This window comes from Saimiri boliviensis, chromosome 5, assembly GCF_048565385.1.
Source record: "Saimiri boliviensis isolate mSaiBol1 chromosome 5, mSaiBol1.pri, whole genome shotgun sequence".
In the NCBI taxonomy this organism is placed as follows: domain Eukaryota; kingdom Metazoa; phylum Chordata; class Mammalia; order Primates; family Cebidae; genus Saimiri; species Saimiri boliviensis.
In genome coordinates, this window is record NC_133453.1 from 151,449,369 (window position 1) to 151,466,667 (window position 17,299).

Sequence of the window (17,299 nt, forward strand, 5' to 3'; positions counted from 1 at the left end):
CCAAAGTGCTGGGATTACAGGCTTGAGCCACCGCGCCCGGCTGGAAGATGGGCTTTTAAAAATTGTCAAGATACTCATCCATGATCAGGCCCAGGCAGGAGCTGACCTTTGGAGTGTGCCTAGAAAACACTTTAGGAAGTGCTTCGATAACTGGGTCCCACAAGGGAATGCATTCCGCTGGTCAAGTAAACCCAGGCAGGCCCCACCCTGGTAGGGAGGTGATGGAAATGTTTTAAGGAGGCATACGTGATGACCAGGCTGGACAAGGGCACTGTCCTCAAATCTCTCCCTAGCCCTGAGATCACTGTCTCCACATGGCCCTGCCACCAGTGGGGACACCTGTTGCACAGACAGCCTGTTATCTCCACTTCTGCACCTTGCACACATACTCTGGTTGACTCAGTCCCACAGCGTATGGACGCCTTGCTCACCTATTCCTTATCATGCTCACATGACTCCGTGCACACCCAGGTGTTCTGTGCACATCTGCTGTTATTATATTGGTTATATATTTTTTTGTTTTAATTTTTATTGACAAATAATGATTGTATGTTTTTATGGGGTGAAGTGTAGTGTTTTGATACATGCGTACGGTACAGAATGATTATAGCAAGGCAATTAACATATCACCCATCACCTCACATATTGCTTTTGTGTGCAGTGATTTATTTATTTAAACGTTTTTTCGAATTGTACATATTTTTGGGTTACATGTGATATTTTGATGTAAGCATCCAATGTGTAATAATCAAATCTGGGTAACTAGCATGTTCATCGCTGGGAACATTTGTCATTTCTTTGTGTTGGGAACATTCTGTCTTTTCTACCAGCTCCTTTGAAAAATCTAATAAATTATTGTCAGCCACAGTTGCCCAGTTGGGCTACTCAACACTAGTCTTATTTCTTACATAGAATTTTATCTTTGTACCCATTAACCAACCTCCTTTATAGCTCCTCTCTGCACTACCCCTTACAGCTTGTGGTAGATGTCATTCTATTTACTACATCTGTGAGGTCTTTTTTTTTTTTTTTAAAGATCCCACATGTGAGTGAGAACATGCAGTATATGTCTTTCTGTGCTTGGCTTATTTCACTTAATATAATATCCTCCAGTTCCACCCATGTTGCTGCAACTGACAAGATTTTAGTCTTTTTTTTGGCTGAATAATATTTCATTGCAAATGTATATCACTCTTTAAAATCCATTCATCCATTGATGGACACTTAGGTTGATTCCGTATCTTGGCTATTGTGAACAATGCTGCAGCAGACGTGGGAATGCAGATATGTCTTCTATCCTGATTTCCCTCCTCTTGGATATATCCCCAGTAGTGGGATTGCCGGATCATATGGTAGCTCTATATATAGTGTGCTGAGGAATCTTCATACTGGTTTTCATAGTGGCTGTACTGATTTACATTCCCACCAAGAGTGCACAAATGTTCCCTTTCTCTGCCTTCTCACCAGCATTTGTTATTTTCTGTGTCTTTAATAATCGTTATTCTGACTAGGCTGATATAACATCTCATTGTGGTTTTGATTTGCATTTCTTTGATGATTAGTGAGGTTGAGCATTTAAAAATATACCCACCGGTCATTTGTATGTCTTCTTCTGAGATGTGTCTGCTCAAATCTTTTGCCTATTATTAAATCAGATTATTATTATTTTTTTGTTACTGTTTGAGTTCCTTATATATTCCGGTTATTAACGTAGTCAGTTAAATAATTTGCAAACATTTTTTTCCCCCATTCTGTATGTTGTCTTTTATCTCTGCTGATTGTTTGCTTTGCTGTGCAGAAGATTTTTAGCTCGATGTTTTCCCATTTGGCAATTTTTGTTTTGGTTGCCTCTGCTTTTGAAATCTTGCTCAAGACATCTTTGCCGAGACCAATGTCCTAAAGCATTTCCCACAGTGTTTTCTTTCAGTAGTTTCAATACAGTTTCAGGTCTTCCACTTAAGCCTTTGATCTATCTTGTGTTCGTTTTTTGTATATGGTGAAGATAGGAGTCTAGTTTCATTCTTCTACATATGAGTATTCAATTTCCCCAGCACCATTTATTGAACAGACTGTCCTTTCCCAAAGTATGTTCTTGGTACCTTTGTAGAAAATGGGTAACTGTAAATGCATTGATTTATTTCTGGATTCTTTATCCTGTGCCACTGGTGTACAGGTCTTTTTTTTTTTTTAATGCCAACGCTATGTTGTTTTGGTTACTATAGCTTTGTAGTACGTACGTATGTATGTATGTATGTATTTGAGATGGAGTCTCACTCTGTCACCCAGGCTGGAGTTAATAGCACAGTCTCGGCTCACTGCAGCCTCTGCCTCCTGAGTTCAAGTGATTCTTCTGCCTCAGCCTCCCAAGTAGCTGGAATTACAGGCATGAGCCACCATGCCTGGCTAATTTTTGTATTTTTAGTAGAGACAGAGTTTTTCCATGTTGGCCCGGCTAGTGTCAAACTCCTGACCTCAAGTGATCTGCCTGCCTCAGCCTCCCAAAGTGCTGAGATTACAGGCACCAGCCACAGTGCCTGGCCATATTTATTATTCATTTTTTATATATTTAGTGGGTACAAGTGCAGTTTTGTTTCATGGGTATACTGCATCGTAGTGAAGTTTGGGCTTTTTGTGTATCCATCACTTGAACAGTGTACATTGTACCTAACAGGTAATTTTTCACCCCTCACCGCACTCCCATCCTCCCCACTTTTGGAGTCTCCAGTGTCTATCATTCCACTCTCTATGTCCATATGTACCTATTGTTCCACTCCAACTTATAAGTAAGAATATGTGGCATTTGACTTTCTGCTTCTGAATTATTTCACTTAGGATAATAGGCTCAAGTTCCATCCATGTTGCTGGGAAAGATGTTATTTAATTCTTTTTAATCGTTGTGTAGTATTCCATAGCCCACATTTTCTGTATCCAATCATTCATTGATTGACACTTAGGTTGATTTCATGACTTTGGTATTGTGAAAAGTGATATGATAAAAATACAAGTGCAGGTGTCTTTCATATAATGATTTGTTTTCCTTTGGGGAGATACCTAGTGCTGGACTGCTCTGTCTAATGGTAGTTCTATTTTTAGCTCTTTGAGAAATCTACATAACATTTTCCACAGAGGTGTACTAATTTATATTTTCGTCAACAGTCTATGAGCATTCCCTTTTTTCTACGTCTTCACTTTTTTTTTTTTTTTTTTTTTTTTTTTTACTTTTTAATAGTAGCCATTCTGACTGGTGCAAGATGGTATCTCCTTGTAGTTTTCATTTGCATTTCTCTGATGAATAGTGATGTTGAGCATTTTTTCATGTTTGTTGGCAGTTCATATGTCTCCTTTTGAAAAACTTCTGTTGGTGGTGTTTACCGATTTTTAATTTTTTAATTTTTTTAGACAGAGTTTCGCTCTTTTTACCCAGGCTGGAGTGCAATGGCGCGATCTTGGCTCACCACAACCTCTGCCTCCTGGGTTCAAGCAATTCTCCTGCCTCAGCCTCCCGAGTAGTTGGGACTACAGGTGCGTGCCGCCGTGCTCGGCTAATTTTTTTGTATGTTTAATAGAGATGGGGTTTCACCATGTTGACCAGGATGGTCTCGATCTCTTGACCTCGTGATCCACCCGCTTCGGCCTCCAAAGTGCTGGGATTATAGGCGTGAGCCACCGCGCCTGGCCTGCCGACTTTTAAATGGGGTTATTTTTTCTGGCTGAGTTCCTTGTAGATTCTGAATATTAGTCCTTTGTCAGGTGCATAGTTTGCAAATATTTTCTCCCACTCTGGTTTGTCTATTTGCTCTGTTGATTATTTCTTTTGCTGTGCAGAAGATTTTCAGTTTAATTAAGTCCCATTTGTCTATTTTTGTTGTATCTGCTTTCGAGGTCCTAGTCATAAAATCTTTACCTAGGTCAACATCCAGAGGAGTTTTTTCTAGGTTTTCTTTTAGAATTTTTTTTTTTTTTTTTTTTTTTGAGACTGAGTTTCGCTCTCGTTACCCAGACTGGAGTGCAATGGCGCGATCTCGGCTCACTGCAACCTCCGCCTCCTGGGTTTAGGCAATTCTCCTGCCTCAGCCTCCTGAGTAGCTGGGATTACAGGCACGCGCCACCATGCCCAGCTAATTTTTTGTATTTTTAGTAGAGACGGGGTTTCACCATGTTGACCAGGATGGTCTCGATATCTTGACCTTGTGATCCACCCGTCTCGGCCTCCCAAAGTGCTGGGATTACAGGCTTGAGCCACCGCGCCCGGCCCCTTTTAGAATTTTTATTGCTTTAGGTGTTACATTTAAGTCTTTAATTCATCTTGAATTAGCCTTGTATATGGCTGGAGGTAGGAGTCCAGTTTCATTCTGCAGTTTCCAATTTTCCCCAGCACCATGTATTGAATAAAATAAATGGGTGTGTTTTGCCTAGTGTCTGTTCTTGTCAATTGTGTTGAAGACCAGCTGGTTTAGGTGTGTGGCTTTATTTCTGGATTTCTTATTCTTTTCCACTGATCTATGTGTCTATTTTTCTATTAGTACCATGCTGTTTTCTTTACTTTTATTGGTGGCCTTATAGTATAGTTTGATGTCAGGTAATTTGATACCTTCCACCTTTTTTTTTTTTTTTTTTTTAAATTTAGGATTGCTTTGGCTATTCAGACTCTTTTTTGGTTTCATATGCATTTTAGGATTGTTTTTCTAGTTCTGTGAAAAATGAAATTGGTAATTTGATAGATATTGTGCTGAATCTGTAGATTGCTTTGGGCAATATGGTTATTTTAACAATATTCTTCCAATCCATGAATATTGGCCAATTTTTCATTTTTTCTCTCAATTTCTTCCATTAGTGTTTTATAGTAGAGATCTTTCACCAGGAGGAAGTGGTGGTGGAAGGTGAAGGGGTGCCATGTGTGCAGAATCACATGAGACAGCAGAAACGAGTGCCAGGAGGGGAGTGTCAGAACCTTTTAAACATTCAGTTCTCATAGGAATTCAGATTAAAAATTCACTCTGTAGAGAGGATGGCATCACCCATTCATAAGGGGTTTGTCCTCATGACACAGATACTTCCTATTAGGCACCATCTCCACATTGGGTACAAATTTTGACATGATATTTGGAGGGAACAAACATCCAACCTTTATCATGTCATCTCAGGCCCCCCAAACCATGTGTACTTCTCACCTTGCAAAATAAAATCACCCTTTCCTAATAGTCCCCTCAAAGTCTTGTTCCCATCATCAGTTCATGAGGTTAAAGTCCAAAGTCTCATTTAAGACTCAAGGCAAAGTTTTTACACCTGTCAGCCTTTACAACTAAAAACAAGTTATTTGCTTTTAAGATAAAATGATAAGACAGATGCTGGACAACAGTTCTTATTTCAAAAGGGGGAAATTGGCCAAAAGAAAGGGTTATTGCAAACCTGAAATTGGCCATGCAAGACTGAAACCTATTGGCAAAGATATTAAACCTTTAAGCTCCAAATTAATATTTGGGTCCATGGACTGAATCCTGGGCATAATGGTGCAGGCTCAGGGTGCACGCTGCTGGTGGTGCTACCGTTCTTGGGTCAGGAAGGTGGCAGCCCTGTTCCCACAGCTCCTTTAAGGCATTGGCCTAACAGGCTTTGTTTTTTTTTTGGGGGGGGTGCACAACCCCACTATTCCACTCAGAATTGTCTAAGTAGAGTTTCTCTTTGGGGGCTCTTCCCCCATAGCAGCTTCCACTTGGGAACCCTGGATTTCTGGTACATCCTCCAACACCTCGATGGAGGCTTCCAAGCCTCCACCACTCCTGAACTTTGGGGACTTAACTCATGTGGAAACTGCCAGGGCTTGCCACTTTCACCATTTGGAGCAGCAGCCCAAGCTGTACTTGAGGCCATTTCAGCTGTGGCTAGAGCCAGAGTGGCTTGGATATGGGAACAGCATTCCAAGGAGGCACAAGGCTGTGGCACCTGGGGCCTGGCACCCAAAAACATATGTCCCTCTTAGACCTGGGGCCTGTGATGAAAGGATTGTCCTTGAAGATTTCTAAAATGCCTCTAGGGCTTTCCTTCATTGTCTTGACTATTAGCACCTGGCTCCCTTTTGTCTCTGCCTGTCTCTAGCAAGAGATTGCCCCACTGCCCCCTTGAATTCCTTGTCTAAAATGCTCTTTACTTCTCTACCACATAGCAAGGCTGGATATTTTTCCAAATTTTAATGGTTTATTTCCCTTTTATTTATAAGTTCTACCTTTAAGTTATTCTTTTACTGTCAAATCTGGTCATAGGCCGTTAAAAAGCAGCCAAGCTGGCTGGGCACAGTGGCTCATGCCTGTAATCCCAGGACTTTAGTGAGCAGATCACTTGAGGGCAGGAGTTCAAGGCCAGCCTGGCCAACATAGTGAAAACTCGTCACTACTAAAAATACAAAAATTACCCAGGCATGGTGGTGTACACTTGCAGTCTCAGCTACTTGGGAGGCTGCGGTGGGAGAATCACTTGAACCCAGGAGGTGGAGGTTGCAGTGAGCTGAAATGGTGCCACTGCACTCCATCCTGGGTGACAGAGCAAGACTCTGTCTTGAAAAAAGAAACAAACAGAAAACCCCCCAAAACGCAGCCATGCCACTTCTTGAACACTTTGCTGCTTAACAATTTCTTCTGACAGATACCCTAGCTCATCACTCTTGTTTGTCCTTCCATGAACCCTTGGGACATGGACACAATTCAGCCATGTTCTTTGCTGTGATGTCACAAGTGTGACCTTTGCTCCATTTCTCAATAACCTTCTCATTTCCGTCTGAGACCACATCAGACTGGACTTCACTGTCCATATCATTATCAGCATGTTGGTCACAACCATTCAATCAGTCTTTAGAAAGTTCCAAACTTCCCGTCATCTTCCTCTCTTCTTCTGTGCCCTCTGCGCTTTTCCAACCTCTGCCCATTAACCAGTTCCAGAGCTGCTTCTGCATTTTCAGTTATCTTTATAGCAATGCTCCACTTCTAAGTATCAGTTTTCTGTATTAGTCCATGCATTGCTCTAAATAAATACCTGAGACTGGGTAATTTATGAATAAATAGGTTTTGTTGGCTCACAGTTCCACAGGCTGTATAGGAAGCGTGATGCTGGCATCTGCTTGGCCTCTGGGAAGACCCCAGGAAGCTCCCATTCATGGTAGAATCCAAAGGGAGAGTGTGCACTTCACATGGCCAGTCTGAGGCAGTTTGTTCCTTATCCGTGCTTAAGTGCTGTGCTGGGAGCTCCGTTCCTTCCTTCAGAGCTGCTGGGCAGGGACGTTTTAAGTCTGCTGCAGCGGAACTCACAACTGCTCCTTTTCCCTGGTGCTCTGTCCAAGGAAGGTGTGGTTTTATTCGTAAGTCCCGACAGGCTCCTGCCTTTTTTCAGAGGTGCCCTGCCCAGCAAGGAGGGAGTCTAGTCACAGTCTGCCTGCGGAGGCGTTATTGAGCTGCTGCAGGTACTTCCCAGCTGCTGTGTAAAGTTCTTTGTGCTTTTGTTTGCACAGGTAAGGTTAGAGCTGCCTTGGTAATGGTGGATGTCCCTCCCTTCACTGAGCTCAACCGTCCAGGGTCCAGCTCGATCTGTTGGCTTTGAGGTGAGTGTTTGCCCGGTTTGTTCAAGGAGCAGAGGGAAGTGTATGAGGGGGAGAGGGCCTGGGGAGTTCATGCTCATTTGAGGGCGATGGGAAAGGGGTGTCGCTTGGGCCTCCCACGTGCTGTGAGAAAAGCTCTTCCTTGTTGGTGGGAGCAGGCCTCGAGGCCAAGGTGGGTGTGGGGGCCCCATGGCCCATCTGGTTTGAGAACCTCACAGCTCCCAGGCCCTTCTTCCCCTCCAGACTCCCTGTCCTTCGCTGTCCTGTCGCTGGTGAACACCCCGTATAAGTGAGGATTTTACTGTGGGGATGACTCCATCCGGTACCCCTATCGTCCAGACACCATCACCCTTGGACTCTCGCTGGGGTCACCATCACAGCCACCGTCATCCTTGTAAGGCAGGAGGGGTTCCGAGGGAGAGGGAGGGGGCAGGATGGGGTACAGCCCAACCCTGGGTTCCTGATGGGGGAGCTGGAGGTCTGTGGGGGGCTGGGGGACACAGCCTTGCCCCGAGTGGTACTTGTGGGTAATAGGAACCCCCTTTTGTGTTTTGAGATGAAGTTTTGCTCTTGTTGCCCAGTCTGGAGTGCAATGGCAGGATCTCCGCTCACTGTAACCTCCGCCTCCTGGGTTCAAGTGATTCCCTTGCCTCAGTCTCCCCAGTAGCTGGGACTACAGGCATGCTAATTTTTGTATTTTTAGTAGAGACAGGTTTCACCATGTTGGTCAGGCTGGTCTTGAACGCCCGACCTCAGGTGATCCTCCCGCCTCAGCCTCCCACAGGGCTGGGCTGGCAGGTGTGAGCCCCCGAGCCCAGCTAGGGCGCCTTTAGTGTCCCGAGCTCTGCAGCAGCTTGGGGAGGCCCGTGGGGAGGACTGAGGCCCACTAAGGGCCCATGGGCTGACCAGGACCCCCTCTGGTCACCGCGGCTGCCCCACACGCAGGTCTCAGCGGGAGAAGCCTACCTGGCGCCCACAGACCAGCTCTATTCCTGCTCTGACTTCAATAATTACATGGCTGCTGTGTACAAGGTGCTGGGGACCTTCTTCTTCGGGGCGGCTGTAAGCCAGTCTCTGATGTACCTGGCCAAATACACGATCGGCCACCTGCACCCCAACTTCCTGGCCATCTGTGACCCCGAGTGGAGCTGAGTCAACTGCTCGGTCTATGTGCAGCTGGAGGGCGTGTGCAGGGGAAATGCTGCTGACGTCACCGAGGCCAGGTGAGTGTGGACGAGCAGCCTTCACTCTGGGGGCAGTGGGAGCTGAAGAAGCCGCAGAAGCCAGATGATTAGGAGCCAGCAGGCAGGGGGTCAGGCAGGAGTGGGGCCTCAGGGCTCCAGGTGCCCCGCAGACAGCAGGAGGCCGCGGGGAGCGTGCTGTCTCCCTTGAGTCTCAGCCCTGCCCTCTTCTGCGCTGTCTTCTTCTTCTTCTTTTTTTTTTAAAGATGGGGTTTCACCGTGGTGGCCAGGCTGGTCTTGAATTCCTGACCGCAGGTGATCCACCCACCTTGGCCTCCCAAAGTGCTAGGATTACAGGCATAGGCCACCGCGCCCAGCCATGCGCTGTCTTCTTACCATTTCTACTGATAAGTCCTTAAACGTTTCAACTCATCGTTGTCCTTTTTAAAAAAATCAAAATATTGACCGACAAGCCTAGGGTAATGTCAGACCAAAATAAATAAATAAATAAATAACTAAATCAAAATAAAATTTGTATAAGATAAGTCACCATTTCTTCCATTTTAATGTGTACAGTTCATTTTTAGTACATTCACAATGCTGTACAGCCATCTCCTCTACCTAATTCCAGAATATTTTCATCTCATCAGAAAGAAACCCCGCAGCATAGGTAATATGGCAAAACCCCATCTCTACGACAAATCAAAAAATTAGGCCGAGCTAGGTGGCTCGTGCCCATAATCCCCGCACATTGGGAGGCTGAGGCGGGCAGATTACCGGAGGTTGGGAGTTCGAGACCAGCCTGGCGAACATGGAGAAATCCTGTCTCTACTAAAAATACAAAATTAGCCAGGCATGGTGGCACACGCTTGTAATCCCAGCGAATACCACACCATGAGCAAGAGAACCCTCCAGTGCTCTAGTTGCCATCACGGGAGTGTTGCCAGGACGCTATGGGTAAGAGGGTCTTGCAGTGCCCCAGCGGCCAGCAAGGGACATGACCCCACTACACCGAGAGTAAGAGTGTCCAGCAGCACAGGCACCACACCGTGAGCAAGAGGATGTAGCACTGCCCTGTTTGCCAGCAGTGGGCATATTGCCACTATACTGAGCAAGAGGGCTCTGCAGTGCTCCAGCTGTCAGCAGATGATGCCAGTCACCACACTGTCAGAGGGCCCTGCAGTGGACCTAGCCAGAAGGGGGCGTGGGCACAGCATCGTGAGCAAGAGGGCCCTGCAGTGCAGGCCCCCACACCCACCTTTCAGATTCTTGAGGCTCCTCAACCGGTGTGCATCGTGTCACACCACCAGCGTGCATTGAGTCACAGCAGTCTGCAGAGGTGCGTTCTCCTCCGTATAGAAGTGGGGGGCATTGTGAGGCTGGAACTGCGTCCTCCTCAGCACAGACCTTGGGGCGGGGTTCTGACAGCAAGAGGGGCTTACGGTGGCCCCAGCTGCCATCAGGGGGGATGCGGACACAGGACCATGAGCGAGAGGGCCCTGCACACCTGGCCACCAGCAGTGGGTGCCCGAGTCTGCCTTTTCAGTTGGCGTCACGGCAATCTGCGGAGCTGCGTTCTCCACGGCACAGACGTAGCGGGCACAGCCTTGGTTTGGGACAACTCTGGGCCATGTCCACGGTGAGTGAAACCCTTCCTATTTGCGTTCCTGACTGCTTAGGGTCAGAGACTAGTACGAAGAGCTCTGTGTGGGAAACTGGACACAAAAAGCCCCTCTGAACCCTGCGCACCTGGGTTCTCCCCGCCCAAGGCCAGGCGGCTGCAGTGTGAGGTGCACCCAGCAGCCTCAGAAGACAAATGGAGCGTTCCTGAGGCAGATATGGCCTCTGAAATATGAATACAATAACCCCAGTGCTCAGGTAGCAAACACCTAATGCTAATGCAAGGCCTCAGTCCAAAAATGTTACTATAAAATCCGCACCATTTATTCGGCCCTGCCAGTACAGCAGTTTCAATACTCAAGACGGACATATCAGTGCAAACGTAGAAACCAACGTATGGTTAGGGTTTAGGGTGAGGATTAGGGCTAGCGGATAGGGTTAGAGTTCGGGGTTACCAGTTAGGGGTTAGGATACAGGGGTTAGAAAAATTTTAGGCAAATTTGAAGGAAGGAATGATGCATGAATCATGCCTGAAGCACCAGAACGGAAAACAGGGCTTGGGGCTTTGAGCTCTTAGCGGTGGCATCTGAGTAAGGTTTCTCATGGGCTCCAGCTGGGCGACCGCTGGGGATGGTTCCCTCAGTGTAAATAGTCATACAGCCAGCTGGCAGCTGGGCTTTTTGTCATTAACTAATTGGTTTATTCATGTTTTTAAGTCAGTTTACATGCCTCGAAGTTCGGTTTCCGTTTGCTTTGGCAAGACCTCAGGCTAACGGCTTCCTCCTTTTTTGCTTTAACATATCAAAACCATAATTCATTTTCATTTTATTTTCCTGGCATTAATAAAAGTAAGTTCACATTTTTGTTGTCATTCAGAAAGTCAGTTTAATTGGCAGCCTATTTGTGATGTTGCATAAAATAATGTCTGTTAATTATTAGCATCTTAGATTAGATGAAATATGTTAACTCTATTAAGCTTTGTTATGAAACCATCACAGGAGTTCAGTTGCTTTTTTTCCCTCCTAGGCTTTAACCAATTAAAATACACTCAAGCATCTCCTAACAATGTGGATACTGTCTGAGAAATGTGTCCTTAGTGATTTCATCTTTGTGCAAACACCATCGAGTGTCCTTATAAAACCTGGATGGTGTAGCCCCCTTCACACGTAAGTGATATGGTATAGCTTCTTGCTTTCAGGCTACATACCATACCTGTATAGCTCATCTCTGTACTGAATGCTGATGGTGATTGTGGATTGTGATCCCAAAATATCTGAGTCAGGTCTCAGTCAAGTAGAAAGCTTATTTCACCAAGGTTAAGGACATGCCCATGACACAGCCTCAGGAAAGTCCTGACAACATGGGCCCAAGGTGGTCAGGGTAGAGCTTGCTTTTATATCTTTTAGAGAGACAGGATACACCAATCAATATGTGCAAGATGTAAAGTCATTTGGTTCAGCGAGGTGGAACAACTAGAAGTAGGAAGGCGGGGTGGGGGGTGGTTCTAGGTCAGAAGTAGATAAAACAAAAGTTGCATTCTTCTGAATTTTTTGATCAGCCTTCCACTGAATACAATTTAGTCTGGTTCAGTGAAGTTGCATTTTTACATAGACAGTAGGGCAGAGGAATGGTGTGATCTTGGCCCAGCACATCCGCCTCCTCCCTGGTTTAAGCAATTGTCTTGCCACATCCTCCCCAGTAGCTGGGATTACAGGCATGCACCACCACGCCTGGGTAATTTTTGTATTTTTAGTAGAGATGGGGTTTCTCCGTGTTTGTCAGGCGGGTCTTGAGCTCCCGACCTGTGGTGATCCGCCTGCTTTGGCCCCTCAAAGTCTTGGGATTATAGGCATGAGCCACCATGCCTGGTCAGGAAGCTTATTTTGATTCTGATATTGTCAACTGTATTTCAGGTATAACTTGTTTTCCTTGGAGCGTTAAATACTGCATTGGTATTGTATTACACAAATAAAACACAGATCCCTTTTTATCACATTCATTGCTAGTGATATTGACAACTAAATTTAGATGCATTCCAGAGTCTGGGCTTCCAGTAATTCTTAGCGATCCTCTAAAGGTAAATTACTTTTTCTCACGAGACACAGTGACATCTAATGTCGCATTGATTGTCCTGCCACTTTTGTTTCTCTAGTTTCATCGATTACTTCAAAGCATCTTTGGGGGGATAACTTTGAGTAATCCTTTAAACTTTTCAGTATTAGAAAGCATCATCATGAAACACTGAATAATTGTGGTCACAAATTCCCTTTACAGTCTTCCTTTGAATATTTTTTCCAATGGCAAATATTTGCTTTTGTTGTATTGTAGCTAAAAGGAATGCTGGGAAACAAAACAAAGACAGGCATTCATTATAATAAGTGATTCAGTCACAATCAATTGCTATTTTAATTTTTTTTTTAAAGTTATACTTTTGAAAACGTCCTGCTGTAAATTGAAATAGTGTCCAGGCCGGGCGCGGTGGCTCAAGCCTGTAATCCCAGCACTTTGGGAGGCCGAGGCGGGTGGATCACGAGGTCCACAGATCGAGACCATCCTGGTCAACGTGGTGAAACCCTGACTCTACTAAAAATACAAAAATTAGCTGGGCATGGTGGCGCGTGCCTGTAATCCCAGCTACTCGGGAGGCTGAGGCAGGAGAATTGCCTGAACCCAGGAGGCGGAGGTTGCGGTGAGCCGAGATCGCGCCACTGCACTCTAGCCTGGGTAACAAGAGCGAAACTCCGTCTCAAAAAAAAAAAAAAAAAAAAAAAAAAGAAAAGAAAAGAAATAGTGTCCAAAATCTGAATTCTTTCCTTGGTTCTAAGGTGACCAGATTTCCTAGAGAGTGAACCACACCACCAGAAAAAAGATATGCTAAATATGTTTACATGGATGTGTTATTTTAACATAAATCTTGTAAAATAGGCATTTCATTGAAATTATATGTTTGCATAAATTACTTTGCAGCATCATGAATGCCCTTGTTTTGAAAAGTAGGAGTAGTTAGTGTCAATTACTACTTATTATTAGTACAAATAATTAAGGAGATATTTTAAAAAATTACAATTTTTAAATAAAGGCTTTATTTTAAATTAGTTTTAGAATCACACCGAAATTGGGAGGAAAATGCAGATTTCCTGTGTAGACCCGAACTAGTTTCCCCTCGTATAAACATATCAACATGTATGAGATATTTTGTTAACAATATATATATATATTTTTGAGATGGAGTCTTTCTTGCTCTGTAACCCAGGTTGGAGTGCAGTGGCACGATACTGGCTCATTGCACCCTCTACCTCCCATGTTTAAGCGATTCTCCTGCTTCAGCCTCCCAAGCAGCTGGGATTACAGGTGCCCACCAGCACGTGTGGCTAATTTTTTGTATTTTTAGTAGAGACGGGTTTTGCCATATTGGCCAGGCTGGTCTGGAACTCTGACCTCAGAATATTTTTTTTTTTTTTTTTTTTTTTTGAGACGGAGTTTCGCTCTTGTTACCCAGGCTGGAGTGCAATGGTGCGATCTTGGCTCACCGCAACCTCCGCCTCCTGGGTTCAGGCAATTCTCCTGCCTCAGCCTCCTGAGTAGCTGGGATTACAGGCACGCGCCACCATGCCCAGCTAATTTTTTGTATTTTCAGTAGAGACGGGGTTTCACCATGTTGACCAGGTTGGTCTCGATCTCTCGACCTTGTGATCCACCCGCCTCGGCCTCCCAAAGTGCTGGGATTACAGGCTTGAGCCACCGCTCCCGGCCGACCTCAGAATATTTACCCGTCCAAGCCTTCGAAAGATGTGGGATGACAGGCATGAGCCACCATGTCCTGCCTACTATCAGTATATTTGCTTCGGTTAGGTATCTGTTCAGATATTTACCCAGTTTTAAAATCACGTATGTGTTTTGTCATTATCTTCTCGCATCTCTCTTTTCTTTTTGTTCTCTGCATACTGTTTTGCACAGTAGAATACTTAGTTTTATGACGTCCGTTATCAATATTTTCATGAATGGCATTTGATGTTTTGTGTTACAAGTCAACACCAAACTCAACGTCATATAGATTTTCTTTTAGATTTTTTATAGTTTTCCATTTAAAATTACAGTCTCTGGACTATTTTGAGTAGGTTTTTGTTTTTCTTAATTTGTGTATATATTCATTTGATTCTACATGGCTTCCAAAGTCTTCCATCACCGTCTTTGGGAAGGAATGGCTACAGTGGGCTTCATTTTGGTTTGAATTTCTAAAATTATTACATTGAGTAAACTCAATATTGAATTTTATAGGTATTTCAGGACAGCCAGGCGGGGGTGCACGTCTGCTGAGAAACTGAGCAAGAGTATCTGTGCTGAGCTCTGGTGCCACCAGAGGGCGCACGAACCCACCCCTGACCAACTTCCCTCTGAGGTGCCCGAAGACTTCCTCGGGGCAGCACGACGGTGGTGTCAACTAAGTCTTGTTCATTGGCGAGTAAAAAGCTTCCTTTCCACGGCCCTGAGTGCAGACAAGAGAGTCTTTAGAGTACTCAGCAAAGGAAGAAATTCATCTAGAAAAATGAAATCCCCAAATCCCATCATTACGACTACATCCTCATATCATTGTCAATATCCAGACACAGTGGCTGCTAAGATATGTTCTCACAGTGGCCTCTAATATAATAATCACACCGTGCCCTAACATTACTATGATATCCATACCGTACCCTAACACCAACATAATATCCACACCAATATAATATTCTAACGCTAATCTGATATCCACACTGTTGCTTCTAATGCTAATGTAATACTATCCATATGGTTCCCTGATGTTAATGTAATATCTGCACTGTTCTCCAACACCAATATAATATGTACACTGTGCCCTAACACTAATATCCACACTGTGCAGTAAAACTAATGTGTCCACACAGCAGCCTCTAATACTACTAAGTATAATAATATCTACTAAGTGGAGTTGGTTGACATTGAGGCTTTTATAAGGGTTCACAGCTTTGGATGAAGAGATGAAGAGTAGCCTCTATAGTGGATTTTGGTGACGTCTCTGCTTTTCTGGCATAGTATTGACATGGTTGTTTTAAAAAGTAATTTACTTTTTAATAATGTCATACTTCTAGGAAACTTCCAGTAGCAGTGCAAAATATAACCTGTTTCTTTTCTTAGAGTCCCCACCAGTTATTGCTGTACCAGATTTGCAACATCCCGCAAAATACTCCGGTATATTTTATCCAAAGTGTGGAAACTCTCCTAGGTTACCACCGCATAACCCCTAGATCAAGAAATCAGCATGGTTCCTACATGATAATTCAGTTCACAAACTCATTTAGCTTTTACCTCTTGTCCCGCTTGGGAGTATAATATGTTTTTTCATTCTGATCCAGTTTTCCTGACACTGTTTCCAAGACTTTCCTGCATATTTATGATCTTGACACATTTAAAGAGCATACAAGTTTTTGTTTGAACACCTGTTTTCAGGTCTTTGGGGCATATAGCTAGCAATGGAATCACTGAGTCATACGGTAAATCTACTTGCAACCGTTTGAAGAAACTTCAAATTAGTTCCCAGGGCTCATCCCTCACTTCTATCACATTCACAGAGAAGGCTTCCCTGATTACCTTATCCGCCACCAACACCGCACCCCTGCTCATGCTAGTGTGCATTACACCCACATCTGATTTTGCTTTCCTTTCCTTTCCTTTCATTTTCTTTCTTCTTTCCTTTCCTTTCTCTGGTGTTTTATTTTATAAGAACACCTTATTTTATAAGGACACTAATCTCATCAGGCCAGGGCCCAACCCTATGACTTCATTTAACTTGACTGACTTCCTTAGAGACCCCATCTCTAAATACAGACACACTGTGGGGTTAGGACTTGGACATATGAATTTGTGGGAGATACCAACATTCTATCTGTAGCACATGAAAACTTTTCAGAAATGTTAAATCTTGGGATTTACCATGAAACTACTGTGTCAGAAACCCTAGGATTTGGTCTCAAATATCTCTTTCAATCAGGCTTTTCGGTGTGTCTGAGTTTGAGACCCAATAAGAGTCAATACAGGAAGTGGATGGAGGGGAGATGAAAGAAGTAGATTGTCAGCAGAACGTGGAGAACTTTGAGGCTCAAGAATGCAAAGGCTGCTCTTAGTCAGTGGGACACCTAGAAGGAGAGGAGCTAAATCATTTCTTTTGCCGTCTGTTTGTGGAAGGAAGGGGAGGAAAGAAAGGAGGAGAGAAGGAAAAAAGGACGGAATTAAGAGAAAGGGAAGAAAGGAGAAAGAGAGGGAGGGAATAAGAAAGGGACAGAAGAAGGCCTTTTGGAAAACAGTTTGCCATTTCCGGTGTTTACATTCTAAATACAGTAATGGAGAAATGGATAAATGTGATATATATTATGAAAATCTATAGCTCATTCCAGGGTCAAGCCAGCAAAGGAGAAAGGGGAATCAGGGTAACTTGTAGATCTGTGCAACCTCCCACTGACAAAAATGTGGACGCTCAGATAGGAAGCTGATGTGAGGCACACATTCAGTTTTATTTATTTGTGCTGATGTTAACAGGAGGACATCTAAGTGACTGTGTTTACTAAGATAGAGATATAGTTAAGAGAGCAGTCAGTTCTGAAACTACCTTCAGAAGGTGATTACTGAATCTTGTGGATTCTCTGCAAGTTTGAGGAAGGGCACACAGTGAGAGAGGATAAATAAGGTCACAGAGAAAGCGACTGTTTCAAGGAAAGTAAAGACCCAGAATGAGGGTGAAGATGAGGGCAGGGTAAATCGCAACGACATTTAACTTATTTTGCCAGTTAGCACCTCAAAAGGCATCCCGGTCTGAGCTCTGCAGAAGGGACGTGTTTGCAACTCATTGTGAGTCCTCTGGGTGAATCACTGACTGTGCCTATGAACAGGACCAACTGGC

The 17,299-nt window shown here is 44.2% G+C and overlaps 2 long non-coding RNA genes across 2 annotated transcripts; both read left to right on the forward strand.

The window, feature by feature from the left end:
• Positions 1-7,508: 7,508 nt before the first annotated feature.
• LOC120368054 (uncharacterized) lies at positions 7,509-10,074 on the forward strand. The gene is made up of 3 exons (XR_012517564.1): positions 7,509-7,588; positions 7,829-7,979; positions 8,531-10,074. It is a non-coding gene; the product is annotated as an uncharacterized LOC120368054 (long non-coding RNA).
• A 238-nt stretch (positions 10,075-10,312) lies between these two features.
• Positions 10,313-15,413, forward strand: LOC141584490 (uncharacterized). Its single transcript, XR_012517565.1, has 3 exons — positions 10,313-10,405; positions 11,413-11,552; positions 14,665-15,413. It is a non-coding gene; the product is annotated as an uncharacterized LOC141584490 (long non-coding RNA).
• The last annotated feature ends 1,886 nt before the right edge of the window (positions 15,414-17,299 follow it).